Source organism: Grampus griseus, assembly GCF_964374135.1.
Source record: "Grampus griseus genome assembly, chromosome: 17".
In the NCBI taxonomy this organism is placed as follows: Eukaryota; Metazoa; Chordata; class Mammalia; order Artiodactyla; family Delphinidae; genus Grampus; species Grampus griseus.
In genome coordinates, this window is record NC_139011.1 from 43,714,604 (window position 1) to 43,738,506 (window position 23,903).

The following is a 23,903-nucleotide window of genomic DNA, read 5'->3' on the forward strand; positions in this document are numbered from 1 at the left end:
AGTTAGAAGATCAGCATGGATAAAAATAATATCAGAAATAATATTCTGGGGTAAACGATAGTGGGAAATGTAAGTTGGAGAAAAAAACTGGGAAATGTAAGTTGGAGAAAAAAACTAGGTTTATGGAAAAAGGAATTGATTCAAACTTATAAATATATATATATATATATATATATATATAAGCTTTAGGCTCATTGTGAAGAACTTTATCAACAACAGGAAAACATTGTAATACATACCTTGCAATAATACACATATCCAACTATTCTTAAGTTGACAGATAGTAATTGAAATATATGTACATTTTATCCCATTATCAAAAAATCATTTTGTGGCCCTTATATAGTGCCAAGTAGAAATGATCATTTTATATTTTAATTTAAAAAATTACCCAAACCAAGTATATTCAGCAGATAATTTTTTTGTAAGCCAGTTTCTATGCCAAGCTCTATTTAGACATCCCATTCAATCCCACTGACAACTCTGTGAAATGGTTGTAACTATCACTTAGAAGATAAAGAATTTCCTCTTAATTATTCAGTTAGTAAGTAGTAGGACTCTGATTCAAGTTTAAGTGGATCTGATCTGAAGTCCATGCTCTTAATCACTGATCTCTGTCCAAACTGGCATATGTGTCACTAAAATATTTAGGTAAAGCAGGTATGTCCTACCAAGGGGCATAAACATTTATTTGAACCAGTCCTTATATGTTCAGAACGTAAAACACTGAATTTGTAGTGTTCAAGGGCAAAGTTATCTGACTCCAAGTTCTAAGCCAAGAAAGTCAGTGGCAAAAGTTACCTTCTGGCCAAATAAGAGAGATGATTCATTTTGTTTTGACTGCTTCTTTGGCTGAGAATCCTGATTCATGGAAGTAAATTAATGCAAATCATAGTCATACACATTAAGAACTCAAGAGAGAACGTTAGGGGAAATCAAATTCTAATAATAGCTGAGATTTTTTTGTTAGGGTCTCTCAGAAAATGCATGTTTAGTTCCCAATTCAATATTTTTTTTAAGATATGCCTTAATGACAAATCTCTGAATAGTTTTTAGAAATATTTACAATCTGAGGAATGGCATCTCAATATTACAAATCTACTCAAGATGATTATTTGATTTTCCTTAGGATTGTTAAGCATGCTATGTGTGACTAGCTTCCTAAAAGCCCAAAAGAAAAACTAGGCACATATATTAAAACTCACTTCTTAGTTCATTATAACTTCTTAGTTAAATTTAGTAACTCTCCTGAGGAATGTCTAATATTTGATTTCCAGTTACTAGATGTTCTTTTGTTTCTTATGATGTGATCTTTTTGGAGTTCTAACTGGTTACCAAAGAAGATCCATGATTACCTTCATATTTTGTGATCTCACTAGTCTTCTACTTCTTTCCACTCTCTCCACAGAGCTCTAAGATGAGTTAATTTCATGGAACATTATTGAATGCAATCAGAAAGAAGGATCCTTATGGGGAAAGGGTTAATAATAATACCTCTTCCTATTTATAGGTCAAGCCATCAAAGTCAAAAATCATCTTGATCAAAGAATACAAATTGACTACTTAAGTAGCATGCACTGTCTCATGTAACTCAAAAGCTTATAAACCAAATCTCCCCAGTGCTTATATTCTAAAATCAATAATATTCAGTATTTTAAAACTCTATAAATCTATCAGCTACCTTTATACAAGCCTCCTAAATTATAGGTATAATTGATAGGCAGACAGTGAATAGAATGAATTAACTCTTACATGGAACAAATTTATATTTTTTTTAATTGGTGCATACCTGAAACCAGCACGGCATTGTGGATCAACTATACTCCAATAATTTTTTTTAATTGGTGCATAAAGTGTCAGAATCACAATGACATTTATATGGTTTTGTACAGTCCCACAGTGCTATCCAGAATATCATCTTGGTCTTGGAAGATTGCTATAGGCATTTATATCCCAACTATTTATCTTCAGCACAAGGGCAATGTTCAGAAGTATCCTAGGAAGGATTCCTGACTGTTTAGGAGTTCACAGAATTCGACAGGGCCAGGGTAATGGATAAAACATTTCTCAGGTGTTGATGATACCCCTAGTTAAAGTTAACCTTTAGAACACACTTGTTGGTGGAAACATTATTTCTTAGTTCCTGAGACACTAACAGGTGTCCTCCTTCTCCCAGAATACACTAAGAAATCTAATCCCAGGGGTCCCTGTTGCTGAGAGTAAATGTGACCTATTGTTCATTTTCCCGTAGTCATCAGTGATATTCCATCCAGGATTGGTGATACACAAAGTGCTGTGACACCTACTATGTAGAAAAAGGTAATTTATTGGCCCATAATCCTTCAATTCTCTGGTTTAATGTTGAGCCTATACTGCCCTTTTAAGCCACAACCTTCAACAAATCCATATACATCACTCTTTCTATAGTTAGAAGACAAAATATTAATATGAGTCATACATCTCACACATATCACAAAGCTACTATATTGCCTCAAAAATGCAATCCCCGGGGCTTCCCTGGTGGCACAGTGGTTGAGAGTCCGCCTACCGATGCAGGGGACGCAGGTTCGTGTCCCGGTCTGGGAAGATCCCACATGCCGCGGAGTGGCTGGGCCCCTGAGCCATGGCCACTGAGCCTGCGCGTCCGGAGCCTGTGCTCCGCAACGGGAGAGGCCACAACAGTGAGAGGCCCGCGTACCGCAAAAAAAAAAAAAGAAAAAGAAATGCAATTCCCCCAATACTGTTAAACACAATCCCAAGTAGTCAAAACAGTCTTACCCATACAAAATCTAACAAGAACTCTGCAAGGAAATGTCTATGCCATGCACTGACTTGTGGTCTTGCTTTACCTAATTCTCTTAATCAGTAACGAGAGCAGGAGTCTTATTTATCTGGCTTGTACATCACTCTTTACATATTGTTTAGCGCAATGCAGGCACTGTTTTGTAGGCTTTCAAGAACTTCTACTGCTACCATTATCACCATGACAATGTACCTTGAAAGATGATAGTGAAGTTGCTGAGGTCACCAAAGTCCAAGGAAGGGCAACATAAATGATCACAAAATTCTCTTAACTGTGGATGATTGCAGTGCTTGCTTTATTTGCACACCGGTTTGGATGTTCATAGGTGAGAGATTCTCAAAGCAATACTTGAAACTACAGGTCTCCTACCCTCTCCTGCCTACCACCACATGTCAGTGAAAGTCTAGCAAACTACTCTCCTTGAGCTCTCTTGCTGTGTCACACTGCTTGACTAACTGCCCACTCTAAGTCAAATATCCCCTGCAAGAGTCAAATATCCCCTTGCCAGGATACCACTAGTTGTCAAAAAATTAATAAAAATTTTATTTGTATCTTTTCAATGTCTTACTAGCAGAGGGATGGTAGAAGTTTGTCGGAATAAGGCACTTAGACATCTGGGCTTTTGTAAAGTTGACCTGGTCAGATTTTGAAACTGATACACTTTCAGCACATGCTGCTGTAATTGAATGCCCCTCTGAACATCCAATATTTCTAGCCCAGCCAAGCATATATTGGATAAATGGATGAATGAATGAATGAATGATGCAATCAGAGGGCCAATTGGGCCAGAAACTAGAAAGGATCCTTTCCTGTTGCTCTCTCTGCCTCTGTCAATCTTTACTTCATATTTTTGCCTTGTAACCTCTTTATAACATCCCTGAGACTGCCCTACAGAAAAACCCAGATTATCTCCCCAAAACTTGTAAATGCCAAGCTTTGGTTACACTATATACCATTTGTCTTCTCAGGAAATGGAAGAATCCCCCAGGGCCATATATCCACATATACATGATAGAGGGGCAAACCTTCCAGGAGATCAATCCATATATCTGACTGCTTTGTAAGGGATTTACTAAGTGCAAAACAAATCATTCTTGGTGCCTGACTTTTGAAACATTTCCCTTTGTGTTTACAGAGTGCAGTCACCCAGCCACTTGCATTCTGAGACATGAAGTTTTGCAGATGGTCTAGTGTGTACTCACTAAGAGGGTCTTCCCCATTAACTCCTCAGCCCCAAACACATGCTGTTTCTAAGTCTGTTCTGGGCAATAATCTCATGGCCTAGCAATAGCCTAGTAGAATTAGTATTAGGTGCTTGACTTAGCGCTAAAAGATTTAGAAATATATTAACAGAAGTTCTACTAAAATGGGCCATCTGCAGAGCCTGAATGTACAGGCATTAAGGGGGAAAAAAAAACTCACAGTAAAAGAGCAGTGTTTGCAAAAGAGAAAGAAAGTTTCAGGAAGCAGCTTCTGCCTAGTATACTCTCTCGAGCTTTGTATTCCTATACTGTTTGGGGTTTTTTGGTAATTACGTGATGTCTTTTTTTTGTAATTGTAGCATAGTTGATTTACAATGTTGTGTTAATTTCTGCTGTAAAGTGATTCAGTTATTCATATATATACATTCTTTTTTGTTTTCTTTTCCATTATGGTTTATCTCAGGATATTGAACATAGTTCCCTGTGCTATACAGTAGGACCTTGTTGTTTATCCTTCCTATGCTGTCTTAAGTTGAGTTCCTTGAAAACAGCCTCTGAGTTAAAAATTAGAGGACAGTACTTTATTAGGGAGAACTCTCAGATGGATAAAAGAGTATGGAAAGCAGGATTTGATAGAGGGAGAAATTGAATTTAAAAAGCAGTTGGAGCCAAGATCTCAGTCAATCCCCTAAGGAACTCTGGAGCTGGATAGGCCTTCAGATTTGTCCACACTGTGGCAAGAGGGTCAGGCCATTTTACCCTTGCATCGCCCACTCACTGAATGTGTGCTGCCTCTAGGGAGAAGGTATAATATTAGGCCAAATGGTAACCTGCGGCAGAGGGCAATTGCTGGAAGGGACTCAGCTATGAGTGGATTCAGCTCATGAGGCCAAGTCTTGATCTCATGTGTTGGCCTATGAGCTATGCCGACATTCCTGGCAGCTGAGAGAATGAGCGACTTGTTCCAGAAGGAGAGTCTGGGCAGCAGACCTCAGTGTCCACTACATCAGCCATGTTTTGAGTCATCAATAATCAATTGAGTATACCCTCCATTTTTTAAATAATATAATGGTTTTCTTCCAAAGTACGACATGAGGAGAACATTACTAGAAGAAAACTGGCATCCCTGAAGATATCACCGCTATTGTCTTGAAGTTTTTAAAAAGGCTTTGCCTAAGCAAAGAATCCCAAACTAAATATGAGCTACCAATCTGTCACTGGAGAACTCATTGCTTGGATATTAATAAGGATGATCTCTAGTTTCTAAACATATCTTCAAACTGAGAAAGTGATGTGTAAATGAACTGCAAAGGTACATAAATAGTTTCAGCAACTCCTGGTGTTCCTTCAGAAAGATCAGCCTATGGAATTTTATTTCACAGATAGAGAAGCAAAATTTCTTAGAGGCTTTTCTCAATATGAAAGAAAATTTAATTTGGTAAAATTACTGATGCAACTATAGGAGAACAGAATTAAAACCCAGAACTCATACAAGTTTGTAGGAATAAGGCACTTAGCTAGAAATTTGTTAGATCAGGCTGGTCAGATTTTGAAATTTAGGCACTGGATGTGCAATATAATATCTGCTGTTTACAGGTGAATTCCTTGGAAATGTCTATAACATTAGGGTTTTATATTATATGCAATATTTTTTTTCAGGGAGATATAAGACACTTACCATAAAAAGGACACTAGTTTACTCCTCAAAATGGAAGGAGAGGATTCTTGTCAAAAATACAGCATCAGCTGTGTCCATGCCATTATTCTAACTTGATTATATGTTTTAAAAAAGATTTACTTCTCTCAAGAAGATTTAAAAGTAGTCACAACTACTTAAGTGTTTTTTGAAGATTTTTGAAATCTGTAAATATTTCTTGAATACTCCTCTTGAATATTATGAAAATCTTGATGAAGTCATCACTGGCAACAGTTCCAAAGTCAAAGTCTTTAATAGATGATTACCCAGTGAAGTTGTAAGTGAGAATTAGATTGTTGACCTCTAACCTCAAGGCCTGCATCAAGTTTCTTTATTCGTTAGTTTGCAATCCACCAAGAAGCTGTGAGATCCCAGCTAGGTGTTAACCTGTCCAGCCCTATCCATGCTCTGCTGTGGCCTGTTAGCTAGTGAAATGCAGATCATCCAGAAAGTTCAGAAGTTGAACAATTAGGAAATATTCATGTCTTCATCATTTCAAAGTTCGAAACAATCTTCAGGGATCATGAAATAGATCCAAGACAGAAAAGGCAGCAGCAGCTAATAATTAGGCCATGTTTTGATCTCTTGCTCTGCACAGCCACCTCCCCTTTAACCCAGCACATAAGGGAGCACTATCTCCCTCCCTTGACCCCATGCTACACCCCTTTCAAAACAGTGCCATCTGATGTCACTGACCAGCTAGATTCATCAGAAAGGACATGACTTCAATATCAACTCCAACCCAGGTATTCCAGCAGTCCCAGGAGGAACACATGACAGAGAGAAATGAAATTGCAGATTACCCCTTTTCCAAGTAATGGATATTAGGGAGGGGGAGGAAGATGAAAAAGAAAAAAAATAAAACCTACTTGGTTAAAACCATATAAATGACCCATAAGCGATGTCACTTCAGTACCCTCTGCTTCATTCAAAAAAGTGTGTTTTGTTAAGTGTGTACTCTGTCAAATGCACTGTGCTAGGTACTAAATACATTAACTATAAATTAGAAAGTACAGCTTAGCTATTAAAAATGAGTATATGGGCAAAAATACTATGGTTGTTAAGCAGATGACTATGTGATTCCATAAGTCTCGTTTTAACTTGCTAAATTTTATGTAAAAATATAGTGATAATGATGAGATGCCTGAGAGAGCTGGGACCCAAATCATGGCTCTTTGCCATAAAACAAAACCTTTTCGTTATTCCTTTATCTGCTCTTTGCAGAAATGAGGCTTTCCATCCAGGAAAGATAATGGGTGGCATCTGTTCTTTTCAGGAACTGTTTAACAAAGATTTTTTTTTTTTTTTTTTTTTTTTTTTTTTTTTTTTTTCCGGTACACGGGCCTCTCACTGTTGTGGCCTCTCCCATTGCGGAGCACAGGCTCCGGACGCGCAGGCTCAGCGGCCATGGCTCACGGGCGCAGCCGCTCCGCGGCATGTGGGATCCTCCCGGACCGGGGCATGAACCCGTGTCCCCTGCATCGGCAGGCGGACCCCCAACCACTGCGCCACCAGGGAAGCCCATGTTTAACAAAGATTTTGTTCAAGTTTAGAAAAAATATAAATGCCCAGATTTACTCTATTCTAGCATATAGAAACTATACTCTAACACAAAAAGCAAGCATGATCAACTAAAGTAAGTTCTGTCAGCAATAAATGTTGTTTGCTAAATAGTATCTTTAATATGAAAACAGGCTGCTTCAAGTATTTGCAGAGCTATAAATCAATGCCCTTAAGACTTTGCTTAGGCAACTTGTTTTGGGTAGCTTGGTCCCTCTATTAGCTGCAGGTGCAAACATTGCACCTGCAGTTAATTGCAGCCATAATTAGACCATTGTGGGAATAATTAGACACTTAATTTTGAGGATGTAAGTGACTGGCCTACAATTAGCCCTGGCTAAACTGTTGGTACCCACATGAAAGGAGGCTGTGCCCAACCCAGTCAAACTTTTTTTTTTACCATGCACTTCTACATCCTCTGTTTTTTCTTTACAAACAGACAGAAATTAAGGGAAATAACCGGTCATGCGGTGGTAAAATATGTGTGATAAGAATAACCATACTGAGTGAAAATGAAGCTGTATTGACAAAGATACAAACAAGGGCAGCAGCAAATGTATAAATATAAATCAAGAAAGAAACTGTCAAAAGAGTTTCTTCAAACAATGAATTCCTTAGTTATGTCTCCCTTGCCAAACTAGCAGTTTATGATAGTGGTGCAGGAAGATTGTGACAAGCTTGAAATCATTAGGTGAGTGTTCTTCACCTATGATATGCTCATTCTCTTGAGTGGAGAGGTTCTTAGGAATTTATGTCTTACTGGACTGACATCCAGATGGACTCCCCTTCCAGACTCTGACCTTATTTCGCCCCCACTACCATTCCAAGGGGGAAATACCCCCAGCTACTAGCCATCCATGTTTTAAAAATAGAGATATTACCTACTTAGTTATAAGAAAAGTTAGCTCTTTCAGTCATCAGTTCAAAAATGCCTAGAGTTAATCCAATAACCTTTCTTAAGCCACAGGTTAGTCTTGAGAAAAGAAGACATGCTTTTGAGGTGTTATTTTTATTGGATTTTTACAAAATAAAAGACTTGTCTTTGAAAAATTAGAAGTCTTTCAAGCACATTCTTTTACAGTTTACTGAATGCTATATAAACCTTAATGTTCTGTTTATTTATTGCTCAACTAGAAAAATACAACAGAGCCAAGATCATATTATCATAGTTAAAAATAACACTTTCAATGTAAGATAAAGCAAATGTTCTTAACTTGCCTTCCTATCATTTCATCTTCTTGAAAGACATATTTCATCTATTGTTTAAAAAATTAATATATCTTAAAATGGAAATTTCCACATAAAAGTGTCTTGTTCGTGCTCAAAGAGACAAATCAGTCTAATATATTCTGCTGCAGACATTTTTAACTAAATCATTAATTGGTTTTCAGAGCTCCTGAATGTACTGGCTGAAGTTTAAAAGTACCCTTAAAATCAAGCGAGAGGAAATATAAAAAATGCAGACTCTTTATCATTCCTTCAACTGCATGACCACTTCTAAGTTAATGCTATGTATCATAACCGCCAGTTACATAAGCTCTGTCTATAAATTATTTAGTGCTGTAGATAGTAACACTAAAGCTTGTCCAAATGGAAAGATGCAGTGAAGTTCAGTCATTACTATGACTACAAACTAGTGATCCCTCCTTTGTTATGGCCACTGCACAAGTGTCAGGAGGATGCTGTCAGTGATTTCATATCACCCTGAACTGCAACCTTTGCATGGTACCATCCGTTACCAAGTGACCTGCTGCAGCTCATTAAAGTTAATGTAATGGATCATTCCCTCCTCATTGTAATCATCAGCAAATTAGACTCCTTTCTAGGCTAGCCAGGCAGCAGGGAAGAATGTGACTGAGTAGAATGCATGAATAACTTTGCTCTTAGCCATGTGCCTCTATTCAACACAAAGGAGAACAATGCAGAGAATGAGGGGACTGATACAGAAGTTCTAATATGTGCTAGAATGTGCCTTATTTACATCATTGCACAGATCATTGCACATCAAATCACAGATAATTTAATGCTTTTTCAGAGCTAGACCTCCATCCAAGAACAGAGACAAGAGCAGAGAAAAATGACACAGGTAATCCAGGTGAGGCTCCTATTTGGCTGATTTTGCAGTTATTGCCTTTTTCCTTCAGTTGACCTCTACCATTCTCAAAAATTAGAGATATCATCCAAACACTGGTTGTAATTATAAATTCTTTGGAAACCCCAATACTATTATATTGATTTTTTTTTCATTTAAAAAATGATATATGGAAACAGGAATGCAGAAACACACATGAAGGACAAACCACAGATTCTTAGAATTAATCAAAATATCTGTAGAATTCTTGTTCTATCTAATGGTTCCTATTTCAAATACATTTATCACTGGAATATCATTAATATAAGTTTTATGATTGCACTGTGGTTATAATAGTTTCCTAGCATTTGTAATGTTACTAGAAATTGAAGATTAAAGGGTAATCTCATTAGATCATGACATCGTGCAAAGGATTTTCTAATCTATTGGGCTAAGCAATCTCTAGAAAAGAGCAATTTTGGCCTAAACAGGAAAGGTGCTGAACTGTGGTGGCAGGATTTATTAGCTCAGTTAGCAAAATGAGCCACTCTACCACGCTTATGAGAGCTCATACGTTCAAGGAACATCCAGAAAAAGTACATCCAGAAAAAAGAACATCCAGAAAAAGTACAGAAAAAGAAAGAATTAGGAAACACCCATAATTCCTGTGGTATGTAAGTTACACAAAACATGCCTTTAACACAATCACACAATAAACGATTATAAGAGGCATGGTTCTCAAAATATGGTTCTTCAACCAGTAGTATTGGCATCTCTTGAAAATGCATTAGAAATTCAAATTCATAGCTCACCTTGGATCTACTTAATCAGAAACCCTGGTGGTAAGACCTGACAATCTATATTTTACCAAGCCTTCAAGATGACTGTGATGCATGCTAAACTTTCAGAACCACCATATTAGAGAGCAAAAATAGTGTGAATAGTCTACACACATTAGTTTTATGTTCAAAGGAAATTATTTTCATATGATAATTTGAGGACATAAGTTACCTACAAATGTATTACCATGAAATATTATAATATGCATACTTGTGTATGTGTAACAAATATGTGTATATATGTGTATATACATACTTGATTATACACACATGTGCACACACACAATTGGATAGCTACTTAAACTGATATAGTATGCTGTGCTTCCCAGGCACAGTATAAGAATCCAAATGATCAACAGTTATTGCTATGAGAATAATGATTATGCTTGTCTTATTTACCTTCACCTCCATACCTTCAGTATCAGTAGAAGCTGGCATACAGGGACTGTTATAAAAAATACTGAGTGAATGACTCTATGATTTTTAGGCTATGCTCATCTCTAGTTGGTTCTCATATTTGAGCGTTTAAGTAAATAAACTTTGGAAAACACTGATAGGAACTAGAAGAGGATATATCTTAGACAAAAACAAAGTAAGAATAGAAAACAGTTAATGATTATCATCATCATAAAATTATAGATTGTGTCTTATAATTAATTGTCAGAGGTCTTTTGTAAAAGGTTTTTGTATCAACTGAGCAAGTATTCAATATTATTTTTTATTTCTTATTGTAATTTAAATACAAAATAAGGATGTCTACCACCACCACTTTTATTCAATATTGTACTGGAGGTTCTAGCCAGAGCAATTAGGCAAGAAAAGGAAATAAAAGGCATACAGATTAGAAAGGAAGAAGTAAAGCTCTCTCTATTCACAGATGACATAGTCATATATATAGAAAATCCTAAGGAATCCACAAAAAAAGAGCTCTTAGGATTAATGAACAAATCCAGCAAGTTTGCAAGATCAATATACAAAATTAATTGTATTTATACACACTAACAATGAACAATTCTAAAATAATATTAATAAGATAATTCCATTTCCAATAGAAGCAAAAAGAATAAAAAGAGTAGGAGTAAATTTAACCAAAAAAGTGCAAGACTTATACACTGAAAACTACAAAACATTGTTAAAAATAAATTACAGAAGATCTAACTAAATAAAGACCTCCCATGTTGACAAAACAGAAAATTTAATATTGTTAAGATGACAATACTCCCCAAACTGATTTACAGGTTCAATACAATTCCTATCAAATTCTGAGATAACTTTTTTGCACAGATGGAAAAACTGACCTTAAAATTCGTATGGAAATTCAAGGGATGCAGACTAGCCAAAACTATCTTAAAAAAAAAAATTGAGGATTCACACATTCAATTTTAAAGCTTACAACAAAGCTAAAGTAATCAAGAGTACATGGTACTGATATAAGCTAGATATATAGTTCAATGGAATAGAATTGAATGTCCAGAAATAAACACATACATTTACGTCAATTGATCTTACAGGACAGTGCCAGCACAATTCAAAGGGGGAAAGAATAGTGTTTTCAACAAATGTTGTTGGGACAACAGGATATCTACATGCAAAAGAATAAATTTAAATCTCTATCTTAAAACATATGCAAAAATTAACTAAAATAAGACCTAAAGGGGCTTCCCTGGTGGCGCAGTGGTTGAGAGTCCGCCTGCCGATGCAGGGGACACAGGTTCATGCCCCGGTCCGGGAAGATCCCACATGCCGCAGAGCGGCTGGGCCCATGAGCCATGGCCTCTAAGCCTGCGTGTCCCGAGCCTGTGCTCCACAATGGGAGAGGCCACAACAGTGAGAGGCCCGCGTACAGCAAAAAAAAAAAAAAAAAAAAAAAAAAAAATAAGACCTAAATGTAAGTACTAAATCTATACAAATATTACAAGAAAGTATAAGAGTAAATGTTCATGACCTTAATTAGAGAATAACTTCTTAAATACCAAAAGCCTAAGCAACAAAAGGAAACAATAGATAAATTGGACTTTATCAAAAAATTTTAAGTTTGTGTTTCAAAGGACACTATCAAGAAAGTGAAAAGACAACCCAGAGACCAGGTGAAAATTTTTGTTGCTAATTTAACTGATAAAAGATTTACGTCCAGAAAATATAAGGAATTCTTACAACTCACCAGTAAAAAAGCAACCCAATTTAAAAATGGGCAAAGAGTGGTATTTAAAAGTGGACTTGGATTGCCTTTAAAAATATATTGCAAACTCTAGGGCAATCACTAAAAATATAAAAAATTAAAAAGAAGTAAAACTGATAAGCTAAGAAAGGAGAGAAAATCAAACCACCTAAAAATGCTCAATTAAAACCATAAAAGGTAGAAAAAGAGTAGGAGACAAATATAGGAACAAAAAACAAAGGCAACAAATAGACAACAGTAATGAATATGGTAGACATTAATCCAACTATACCAATAATCACTTTGAAGGTTAACAGTCTAAGTTCACCAATTAAAAGACAGACGTTGTCAGAGTGGAACAAAAAATGAGACTCTATGTTGTCTACAAGAAACCCACTGTAAATATAATGAAACATATAGATTAAAAGTAAATGGATGGAGGAAAATATATCAGTCTAACAGTAATCAAAAGAAAGCAGGAGTGGCTATACTAATTTCAGTCAGAACAGACTTCAAAGAAAGGAAAGTTATCAGAGAAAAAGAAGGGCACTACATAATGATAAAGTGGTAATCTTCCAAGAAGACATAAAAATCCTTAACATGTATACCCCTAACATCAGAGCATCAAACTATGTGAGGCAAAAACTGATAAAATTGTGAAGATAAGTAGATGAACCCACAATCATAACTGGAGACTTCCACATCTGTCTATCAGAAATGGACAGATCCAGCAGGCCAGAAAATCAGTATGGACACAGTTGAACTAAACAACACTATCAATCAACTGGCTATATTTTATGTCTACAGACTATGTCATCCAACAATAGCAGAATATAAATTCTTCCCAAGCTCATATGGAACATTCAATATATAGGCCATATTCTGGCACATAAAACACACCTTAAAAAATTTAAAAGAATAGAAATCATATAATGTTTGCTGTCAGACCACAATAGAATTAAAAGAAGTCAATATCAGAAAGATAACTGGCAAATCCCAAAATATATAAAGATTAAACAACACACTTGTAAGTGACACTCTTTGAAATGATCTCTAAAATCAATAAGCCTCTAGTCAGGCTAACTAGGGAAAAGAGATAGAGGACACAAATTACTAAAATATTAGAAATGAAAGAGGTGACAGCACTATAGATCTTAGGGACATTAAAGGGTTAATAGAAGAATATGATGAACAGCTCCATGTCCATAAATTTGATAACCTAGATGAAAAGGACCAATTTCTTGCAAGACACAATTTGCCAAAATTTACACAAAAAGAAACAGATTATCTGAATAGGCCTATATCTATTAAAGAAATGAATCAGTAATTAATATACTTGCAAAACATAAAGCACCAGGCCCAGATGTGTTCAATGGTAAACTCTACCAAATATTTAAGAAGGAAATTATACTAATATTCTATAATCTCTTTCAGAAGATAGAAGTAATGGAAATGCTTCCAAACTCATTCTATGAGGCCAGCATTACCCTAATACCAAAACCAGAAAAAGACATTACAAGAAAACTACAGACCAGTATCTCTCACGAATATAGATGCAAAAATCCTCAATAAAAAATTAGCAAATTGAATTCCACAATGTACGAAAAGAATTATACACCATGACCAAGTGAGATCTACCCCAGGTATGCAAGGTTGGTTAACACTTGAAAATCAACTAATGTAAACTATCTCATCAACAGGCTAAATGAGAAAAATCACATGATCATATCAACGGATGCAGAAAAAACATTTGACAATATCCAGCACCCGTTCATAATAAAAACTGTCAGTAAACTAGGAATTGAGGGAAACTTTCTCAACTTGATGAAAAATATCTACAAAAGAACTACAGCTAATATCATACTTAATGGTGAAAAACTTGAAGTTTTCCCACTAAGACCAGGTGCAAGGCAAGGACGTCCCCTCTCACCACTCCTTATCAATATTGTACTGGAGGTTTTAGCTAATGCAATAAGCCAAGAAAAGAAAATAAATGATATACAGAATGGGAAGGAAGAAATAAAACTATAATGTATTTGTTTGCAGATGACATAATCATCTACATAGAAAATCCAAAAGAACTGACCAAAAAAATACACAAAAACTCCTGGAACTATTAAGGAATTACAGCAAGGTTGCAGAATGCAGTGGTAATATACAAAATGCAATTGCTTTCCTATATACCAGTGATGAAAAGTGGAATTTGAAATTAAAAACATAATATCATTTACACTAGCACCCCACTAAAAATGAAATACCTGGGTATTAACTTAGTCCATTTGGCCTGCAATAACACAACACCACAGACTAGGTGGCTTAAAAACAACAGAAATTTATTTCTCACAGTTCTGGAGGCTAGAAGTCCAAGATCAAGGTGCCAGCATGGTCAGGCTCTGGTGAAGGACCACTTCCAAGATGAAGATTTTTCATTGTGTCCTCACACAATGTGGAAGGGCAAAAAATTAATCTCTGGGGCCTCTTTTATAAAGGTATCCCCATTCATGAGGGCTCTTCCCTCATGACCTAGTCTCCTCTCAAAGTTCCCACCTCCTAATGAATCACCTTGGGGTTAGGATTTGAATATATGAAATTGGGAGGGGACACAAATATTCAAACCATAGCAGGGATAAATCTGTCAAAATAGATATAAGTTCTATATGAGGAAAACTATAAAACTCTGATGAACAAATTCAAAGAAGAATGAAATAAATGGAGAGATATTCCATGTTCATGAATATTAAGACTCAATATTGTCAAGTCAGTTCTTCCCAACTTGATCTATAAACACAATGGATGCTAGAAGACAATGGATTAATATCTTCAAAGTAAGGAAAGAAAAAAGTTGTCAACTCAGAATTTTATGTCCAGTTAAACTATCATTCAGGGTGTGGACAAAAAAATATATTATCTGATATTGAATAACAAAGAATTTACCACTCTTATGAAAAGACTCTCACTAAAGGAACTATTAAAAGACATATGTTGGCAAGAAATATATACATAAAGGGGACAGTGAAATTTAAGAAACAGTGATTGAAGAGATTATTTAATTAAAATTCACTTTAATATAATAATGAATTTATGTTTTAAAAGCATAGTGGTGAGAGTAATAGCTAGACTGCAATAATGAAAATGGAATAAGGAGTTTTTCTATACATATTTAAAGTATTTCCTGTCTTGAAGAAGGATGGAAATAATGAGTTACTTTAGACATTTTTAAGAAAAAATTTAGTCAAATAAGTTTAAAATAAAGAATAACCACTAAAACAAAAATTTAATTTCAATTCAAAACTGCAGATTAAAGAGGTATAAAGAAGAAGGAAATTAATTTTAAGAATTACAAAATAAGATGGTACAAAAACATCTAAATGAATCAGAAATACAAAATGTAAATATATTAAACTCAACTACTAAAGACAGAGATTATTGTATCAGACAAAAGAACAAAATTCAGTTGTGTTACTTGCTGTATATAAGACCACAAAGATTAGGAAATGAAAAGACTAAAATTGAATACCACTGGGAATCAAAAAAAAATTTATAGCAATATTCATCTCAGACAATATCAAATTTAAGGCAATTGCATTAATAGGAATAAAGAGAAACTATATATTTTAATGAAAAAAATAATAAAGATATAACTCATGCATTGTAAGCACCTCACAATCATCATTCTCTCTAATCAATAAAGATTCATACTAACTGAATAAGTTTAAGTGAAAATGAGTACTTGACTACAAAAGAAAAATTTATTCACTCATCCTTAACTGTTAGCACATAACAATTTAACTTAAATTTAGACTACTATCCATAGTTAAATTTATTTCTTTTTTCAGCTCTTAATCTTTATGTTTTGTGAATAAAACAAAAGAGCTTTTCTGTTATACATACATCTCTCTGATCCACTGAGACTTCAGGAGGTAAAAAAGATCTGCCTGGCTATCTAGGAAAACAGACTCTGGGACGAAGCTTAAATGCCAATGCTTTATTGAGATGTGCAAAACCAGGGTAATGAGAGTGAGGGAAAAGTTAAGTGAAGCATGGAAGAATGGGAAGCAGATTCAAAGCGGTATTTTTTTAGTTGAACCTACTTCAAAGACACAGGTATTCATTCATCTAAAGATAGACTACACAGAAATGCTAAACCTCGAATACTCTGTCTGGGGGAAGAATGGAGAGGGAATTTTTCTCCTGCCTTCCTCCTGTCTCCTGTCCTCATTAGTCAATGTTCATTCCATGAGGAGTTAAATGCTTCGCATTTCTGGGCTGCATCACCTGTCTCCTCTGGAACCTTTGCCTACTTCAAAGCTCTTCAAGTCTGGAAGCGATGGAAGGAGCCCAGAACCCCAGGAGACAGCCTCAAACAATCAAGCTGCATGGACCATAAGAACTCAGTTTTCCAGGAAGTGGGCAAAGCATGAGGCCCAGGGCCTGAGAGAAAATAGGATGAGATGATCTGAGGCAGCATATGAGATGTCTGATACAACAGCCCTAAGCCTCGGTCTCACTAAGTACCTTTGAGCCCTCGGGTAACTCAGTATTGCTTGACTTTTTGAAATTATGGTTGGACTGTATCACCGAGGCCCCTGGAAATTGAACTATTAGTAAAATTCCTTTTTTCTGTACCCTGCAACCTTGTCCATAAGGACACACTGTTAGAGAACATTAACTACTCTTTAAGGGTCAAGGAATGGACAGGCATGATATTGCAAATGTCTACTGGATAACATAATCTACTGAAGCAGATATTTACAAGTTTTATGATACTCAGATTCTATGTCTTAATTGCCCTCCTGGATTTAAATTAGACAATGAATGCTTGTATTCCCCCTTACTTGGTCTTCCTAGGTGAGAGAAAAAAATGCTTTCAAAATAGTTTTTTTCTATTCACAAATAATTTCACAAATTATCATGGTTAAAAGTGAGATTTTTGTGGACCTGGTTTTCTTGCCATGTATTAAGGAAGTAGCATACAAACAGTTATTCTCTCTCACTTTGTGTGAAAGAAGGACAATCATTGTGCTGCTCTGTGGTTTAATGGGATTAAACATAACCTCAAGTCCTTAGAAAGATCACACTTTTGGTTTACAACTATGATTGTGTAGTTAGCAAAGCCATGATTATGGAAAGAATGAGAGTGATTTTATAAAGCTGATGTCTTACCATTTTGGATACATATAGCTTTGTATCCTCTTTTTCTCCTTATATTTTAAAATAATCTTCAAAAACATGAATCACTTGACTATAAAAAGAAAATATAAAGAGTCTTTAAGTTTGTTTTGTTGTTGTTGTTGTTTTGTGGTACGCGGGCCTCTCACTGTTGTGGCCTCTCCCGTTGCGGAGCACAGGCTCCGGACGCGCAGGCTCAGCAGCCATGGCTCACGGGTCCAGCCGCTCCGTGGCATGTGGGATCTTCCCAGACCGGGGCATGAACCCGTGTCCCCTGCATCGGCAGGTGGACTCTCAACCACTGCGCCACCAGGGAAGCCCAAGAGTCTTTAAGTTTTAAATTTCAAGATTTGCTATCTTATACTTAGCAACTATGGTTTATGACTTCCTTACAAAATCATGTAAAATTTGCAACACTAAGCAAACCTATCAAGAAACAATTATCTGTAGTTCCCCATTGGTTTTTCTTTGTCTGAGTTGCCTACCAATTTTTATTTTTGTATTTTTCACAAAGTGCTAATTCTAATATGAATACATTTTCATATTCTACTTTTTCAATTAGCTTTATTATGTGAAGTTTTTAGTCTATAATTTTTTTAATCTTATGGTTATATAGTATTCCAATAAATTGATATTCCATAATTTACTTGACTGTTACTCTAATCATAATACTATTTGTTTCATTATTTTTCAGCTTTAACATTTTGCTTCTATAGATATCTCTGAAAAAAGCAATGTTAAAAATGTACTTAAATTCCAAATAGTAGTATTACAAGTTTCCAATATTCTATTAATCTCACTAATTTCCTTCTAGATGACCACAATTTTTTCTCCTCAGAATATACTTTGAAAATTTTCCCATTTGTCTTTTTTCACCAATATTTGTGTATTTTTCTTACTAATTCTTTGCATTTCTCTCAGTCCCTTTAGGCTATAGGTGTTTCTAGAGACCTATCATCACTTCCTTCTGTCCACAACTGATTTCTGTCACTGATTTCTCTTTTACTTTGAGGTCATATGAAGTTCGATTTATCCTAATGCTCACAAGAATAAGGTTACAAAAATTGTAACAACTTACATAAATTTTTCAAAACATTGCTTGCAAACACCTATCAATCTTCAAATGAATTGCTCTAGAAGATTTTTATTTTGGTTCAAAAATCCCACCATTATGTGAAGCATTTTTCTTATTTTAGAATTTCCCTGAAAAGCACTTATTTTTCTTATAATCACAATGATTATTCTGAATTATTACCCTCTTTGTTTTCTAATAATTATCAGTGTAACCCTTTTTAATGGCTACCATCATATCATTAAATATGGCAGTTTAAAGATTGCCACAAATTCGTTGATATTCCTTCCATCAGAAGTTAGGGTGTGTGCTCCTCTCCATAAATATGGGTGGACTCTCCAACCTGCTTTGACCAAGAGAGTATGGTGGAAGTGACAGACAGATAAGAAACTGGCAGCGTCCATTTCTTCTGTCTTGTAAAACTCATTGTTGAACTCCTCAGTTGCCATGTGAAATATCCAACTATACTGAGCTCACCATGCTGTGAAGAAATCCAAACTAGCCACATGTAGAAGCCATAGAGAGAAAGAGAAATGCCCAGCCAACCCCCAGCTGTACTACCCAACCTCTAACTTTTGAGTTACCCATCCGAGGCTTCAGACATTATGGAACAGAGATTGTCCATTCTTACTATGCTCCTCACACACAGAATCATGATATAATAAAGTATTTTTTTAAATTTTCTTTTAAAGTTGATTGGCGTATAGTTGTTTTACAATGTTGTGTTAGTTTCTACTGTACAGCAAAGTGAATCAGCTATATGTATACATATATCCCCTCTTTTTTGGATTTCCTTCTCATTTAGGTCACCTCAGAACCTTGAGTAGAGTTCCCTGTGTAGGTTCTCATTACTTATCTATTTTATACATGGTATCAATAGTGTATATATGTCAAACCTCATCTCCCAATTCATCCCACCTCCCCTCCTTACCTTTGTTCTCTACGTCTGTGTCTCTATTTTACTTTGCAAATAAGATCATCTATAACATATTTTAGATTCCACATATATGCATTAATAGTGCTGCAGTGAACATTGGGGTGCATGTGTGCTTTGGAAATATGATTTTCTCTGAGTATATGCCCAGTAGTGGGATTGCTGGGTTATATGGTAGTTCTATTTTTACTTTTTTAAGGAAACTCCGTACTGTTCTCCATAGAGACTGTATCAATTTACATTCCCACCAACAGTGCAAAGCGTTCCCTTTTCTCCACACCTTCTCCAGCATTTATTATTTGTAGATTTTTTGATGATGGCCACTCTGACCTGTGTGAAGTGGTATCTCATTGTAGTTTTGATTTGTATTTCTCTAATAATTACTGATGTTGAGCAGCATTTCATGTGCTTCATGGCCAACTGTATGTCTTCTTTGGAGAAATGTCTATTTAGGTCTCCTGCCCAATTTTTGATTGGGTTGTTTGTTTTTTTGATATTGAGCTACATGTGCTGTTTGTATATTTTGGAGATTAAGACTGTCATTTGCAAATATTTTCTTCCATTTTGAGGGTTCTCTTTTCGTCTTGTTTATGGTTTCTTTGCTGTGCAAAAGCTTTTAAGTTTCATTTTAAGAGTATTTTCATTACTCTAGGAGGTGGATCCAAAAAGATCTTGTGGCGATTTATGTCAAAGAGTGTTCCTCCTATATTTTCCTCTAAGAGTTTTATAGTGTCTGGCCTTACACTTAGGTCTTTAATCTATTTTGAATTCATTTTTGTGTATAGAGTTAGGGAGTGTTCTAATTTCATGCTTTTACATGTAGCTGTCCAGTTTTCCCAGCACTACTTATTGAATAAATTGTCTTTTCTCCATTGTATATTCTTGCCTTCTTTGTCATGTATTAGGTGACCATCAGTGCATGGGTTTATCTCTGGGCTTCCTATCCTGTTCCATTGATCTATATTTCTGGTTTTGTACCAATAACATATAGTCTTGATTACTGTAGCTTGGTAGTATAGTCTGAAGTCAGGGAGCCTGATTCCTCCAGCTCCATTTTTCTTTCTCAAGATTGCTTTGGCTATTTGGGCTCTTTTGTGTTTCCATACAAATTTTAAGATTTTTTGTTCTAGTTCTGTGAAAAATGCCAGTGGTAATTTGATAGGGATTTACATTGAATCTGTAGATTGCTTTGGGTAGTAGTCATTTTGACAATATTGATTCTTCCAATCCAAGAACATGGTATGTCTCTCTATCTGTTTGTGTTGTCTTTGATTTCTTTCATCAGTGTCTTACAGTTTTCTGTGTACAGGTCTTTTGCCTCCTGAGGTAAGTTTATTCCTAGGTATTTTATTCTTTTTGTTGCAATGGTGAATGGGATTGTTTCCTTAATTTCTCTTTCTGATCTTTTGTTGTTAGTGTATAGGAATGCAAGATATTTCTTTGTATCAAGTTTGTATCCTGCAACTTTACTAAATTCACTGATTAGCTCTAGTAGTTTTCTGGTGGCATCTTTAGGATTTTCTCTGTATAGGGCCATGTCACATGGTGTGTTTTGGGGTGTCTGTGAGCTTAGTATGACTTTAGGCAGCCTGTCTGCTAATGGGTGGGTTTGTCTTCCTTCTTGCTAGTTTTTTGGCATGAGGCATCCAACACTGGAGCCTGCAGGGAGTTGGGTGGAGCAAGTTCTTGGATTTGAGATGGAGACCTCCAGGAGAGCTCTTGCAGATTAATATTTCCTGGGGCCAGGAATTCGCTGGCAGTCCTGGACTCAGTGATCCTACCCCAGAGGTTCAGGCCCATCCCCCAAGACCCTGCAAGCCACATGTCATGGATGGCATGCCATGTCATGTCAGGGAAAAGAAAGAAAAAAAGGAGAGGAAGAAAACAAATGAAAACAAACAGATAAAAAAATCTCAAGACAAATAGCAAAGACAGAAACAAACAAACAGCAACAACAGCCAAAAAAAAAAAAGACAAAGCCCCAGACAAATGGTGAAAGCAAGACCAAGCAAAAACAAAGAAACACACACAAAAAAAAGAAACAAAAAACAAGAGAACAACCAGGCAAACAAAAGAACCCAAAAATGAAATCAAAGAATTAAAAACAAAATTAACATAAACACAAAACAAAAAACAAAACCAAAGTGAATGCAAACTGAATAATAAAGCAAACAAACACCCACAAAAAATTTTTTAAGGTAAAAACAAAATGGAACAAAGAAAAGAAAAACACAGAACAATGAAAAAGCATAGTAAAAATTGAAATATAAAACAAAAAATATATTAAAAATTTTAAAAGGAAAAACAAACCAAAAAAACAAAATAAAAATATTTTTTTAAAAAAACCAACAACAGAATGAATCAAAACATAATAAAAATAATAGTGATAATAATATTTACCTGGGTTCTCAGCTGTCAGTGTCCTTGCCCCACCTCCACCTCCCCAGGAGGCCCTCCAGTGCCTCTAGGTTGGTCTCTGGACCCACTGTGGGCACTAGGTTGATAGCTCAGACTCTAATCTGGCCCAACTCCCTCATGTGTTTGCCCCCAAAGTCCACAGCTGCCAGAGCTAGGCTGGTTTCATTTGTGGGAACAGCTAGACCAGTTTCATTTGTGGGGACACTTCTTGTCCATTCAAACATTCCATAGACGCAGGGTCTACCAAGCCAACTGCAGGGATTTAATCTGTGTCTTGTGCAGTTGAGGAGTTTTTCCTCTTCTTTAGTCGCCCTGCCCGTGGGGCTCAGCTGTGGTTTTAGCCCCACCTCTGAGTGTGGGTCACCCACAGGATTCTGCTCCTGAGGCTGCCCTAGAGCACCCGGCCCTGTCCTGGTGAGGACAGAGTGCAGAGGTGGCACAGCTGCCTGGGTTTCAGGACCCCTAGTGGCTATAGGTGCATGGGGAAGCCACTGGCTACAGGAGTGAGAGATTCGGCCCTAGTGGGAGCATTTTCTAGTGCCCGGCAGCAAGCATGTGAGGGCTAGCCCTGGCAGGGCCCTTTCCTATTGCCTGGGGGGACAGGGACCAGCACATGGGGAGAGAGAGGCTGCAATGGCAGCTCCACCCCCTGTGAATCACTCAACAGTGGCACCTTCCTTCCATGGCAGTCTGGCTTTTCTCCACAGGCATTCCCGGTTGCAGATTTCCTGCCACCCGTCCCCTCAGGCTGTCTCCTTGCAGCCAACAGCAGTCCTCCCCACCCAGGTTTGCTCTCCAGTCCCCACATTCCAGCTCTCAGTCCCCGTGTGCACCAGTGGACACGCATCGCAGTCTGGGGCATGCAGGGCCGTGGCACAGACTGCCTGTGTAGTTCTCAGTTTGCCCTGTCTGCCACCGACCGGCCATTTCACCCTCCTCTGACAGCCTCAGATGCCTCCCTTCCATCCCAACTGATTTTCCATCAGTGAGATGTTTTCCCCAGATACAGGAATCTCTCCTGTGCTTCAGCTCCCCTCTAGGGATGCAGGTTCCTCTCTTCTTCTCTCTCCTTTCTTTCTTTTGTCCCACCTGGTTATACAGGGATCTTTATTGTCCTTTCTGGTGTCCAAGGTCTTCTACTAGTGTTCAGCCAGTGTTCTGTGAGAATTGTTCCATCTGTAGATGTATTCTTGATACATTTGTGGAGAGAGATGAACTCCATGTCCTCCTACTCCTCCACGGTCTTGAAAAACCCCTCCACAGTAGCTCTTGGGTTCTCTATTTTCAACAACATCACTGCATTTTTATTTTAAGCCACCAAGTTTGAGGGTAGATTGCTACATAGTAATAGATAGATGGAACCTGAAGTGGTCATTTATTTATACTATTTTTAGAAAATTAGGTTATTTCCAATATTACTATTGCTAATACTTTTATATTAAATACATTTGTATATAAATCTATATGACTATCTGCTTATTTTCTCAGTATAAATTCCTATAAATAGATTTCGAGGACAAAGGGCATAAATGAATATTTTAAATGTTCCTGATACACACTGCTAAATTTCATTCTGGAAAGATTATGGTGAATTACAGTCTTAGAAGCAATGTAAAAGGGTGTCTATATATTCACATTGTCTCCAACACAGGCAATTAATATTTTAAAAATTAGTTGTCAATATGGTGGTCAGAAATGGAAACATGTATTTCTTGTGCTATGAGTCAGAATTAAACTTTTACTTTCATATGATCCTTTCTTTTTCCTCTTGTGAGTTGCCCAATGACATCAGAAAAGACTACTTATAAATCAACTTAGAATTCTTATTTAATGCCTTATTCTTTAATTCCAGAGATTTAATCATCAAAATTAAAAGTAATCTCAAATGTAAAATCAGATTTAATGTTATTTTTAATAGGAATATAGGAATAGAAAGCTCAGCTTCAATATATTTCAAAATTAGACTGAGATTTCAATATGT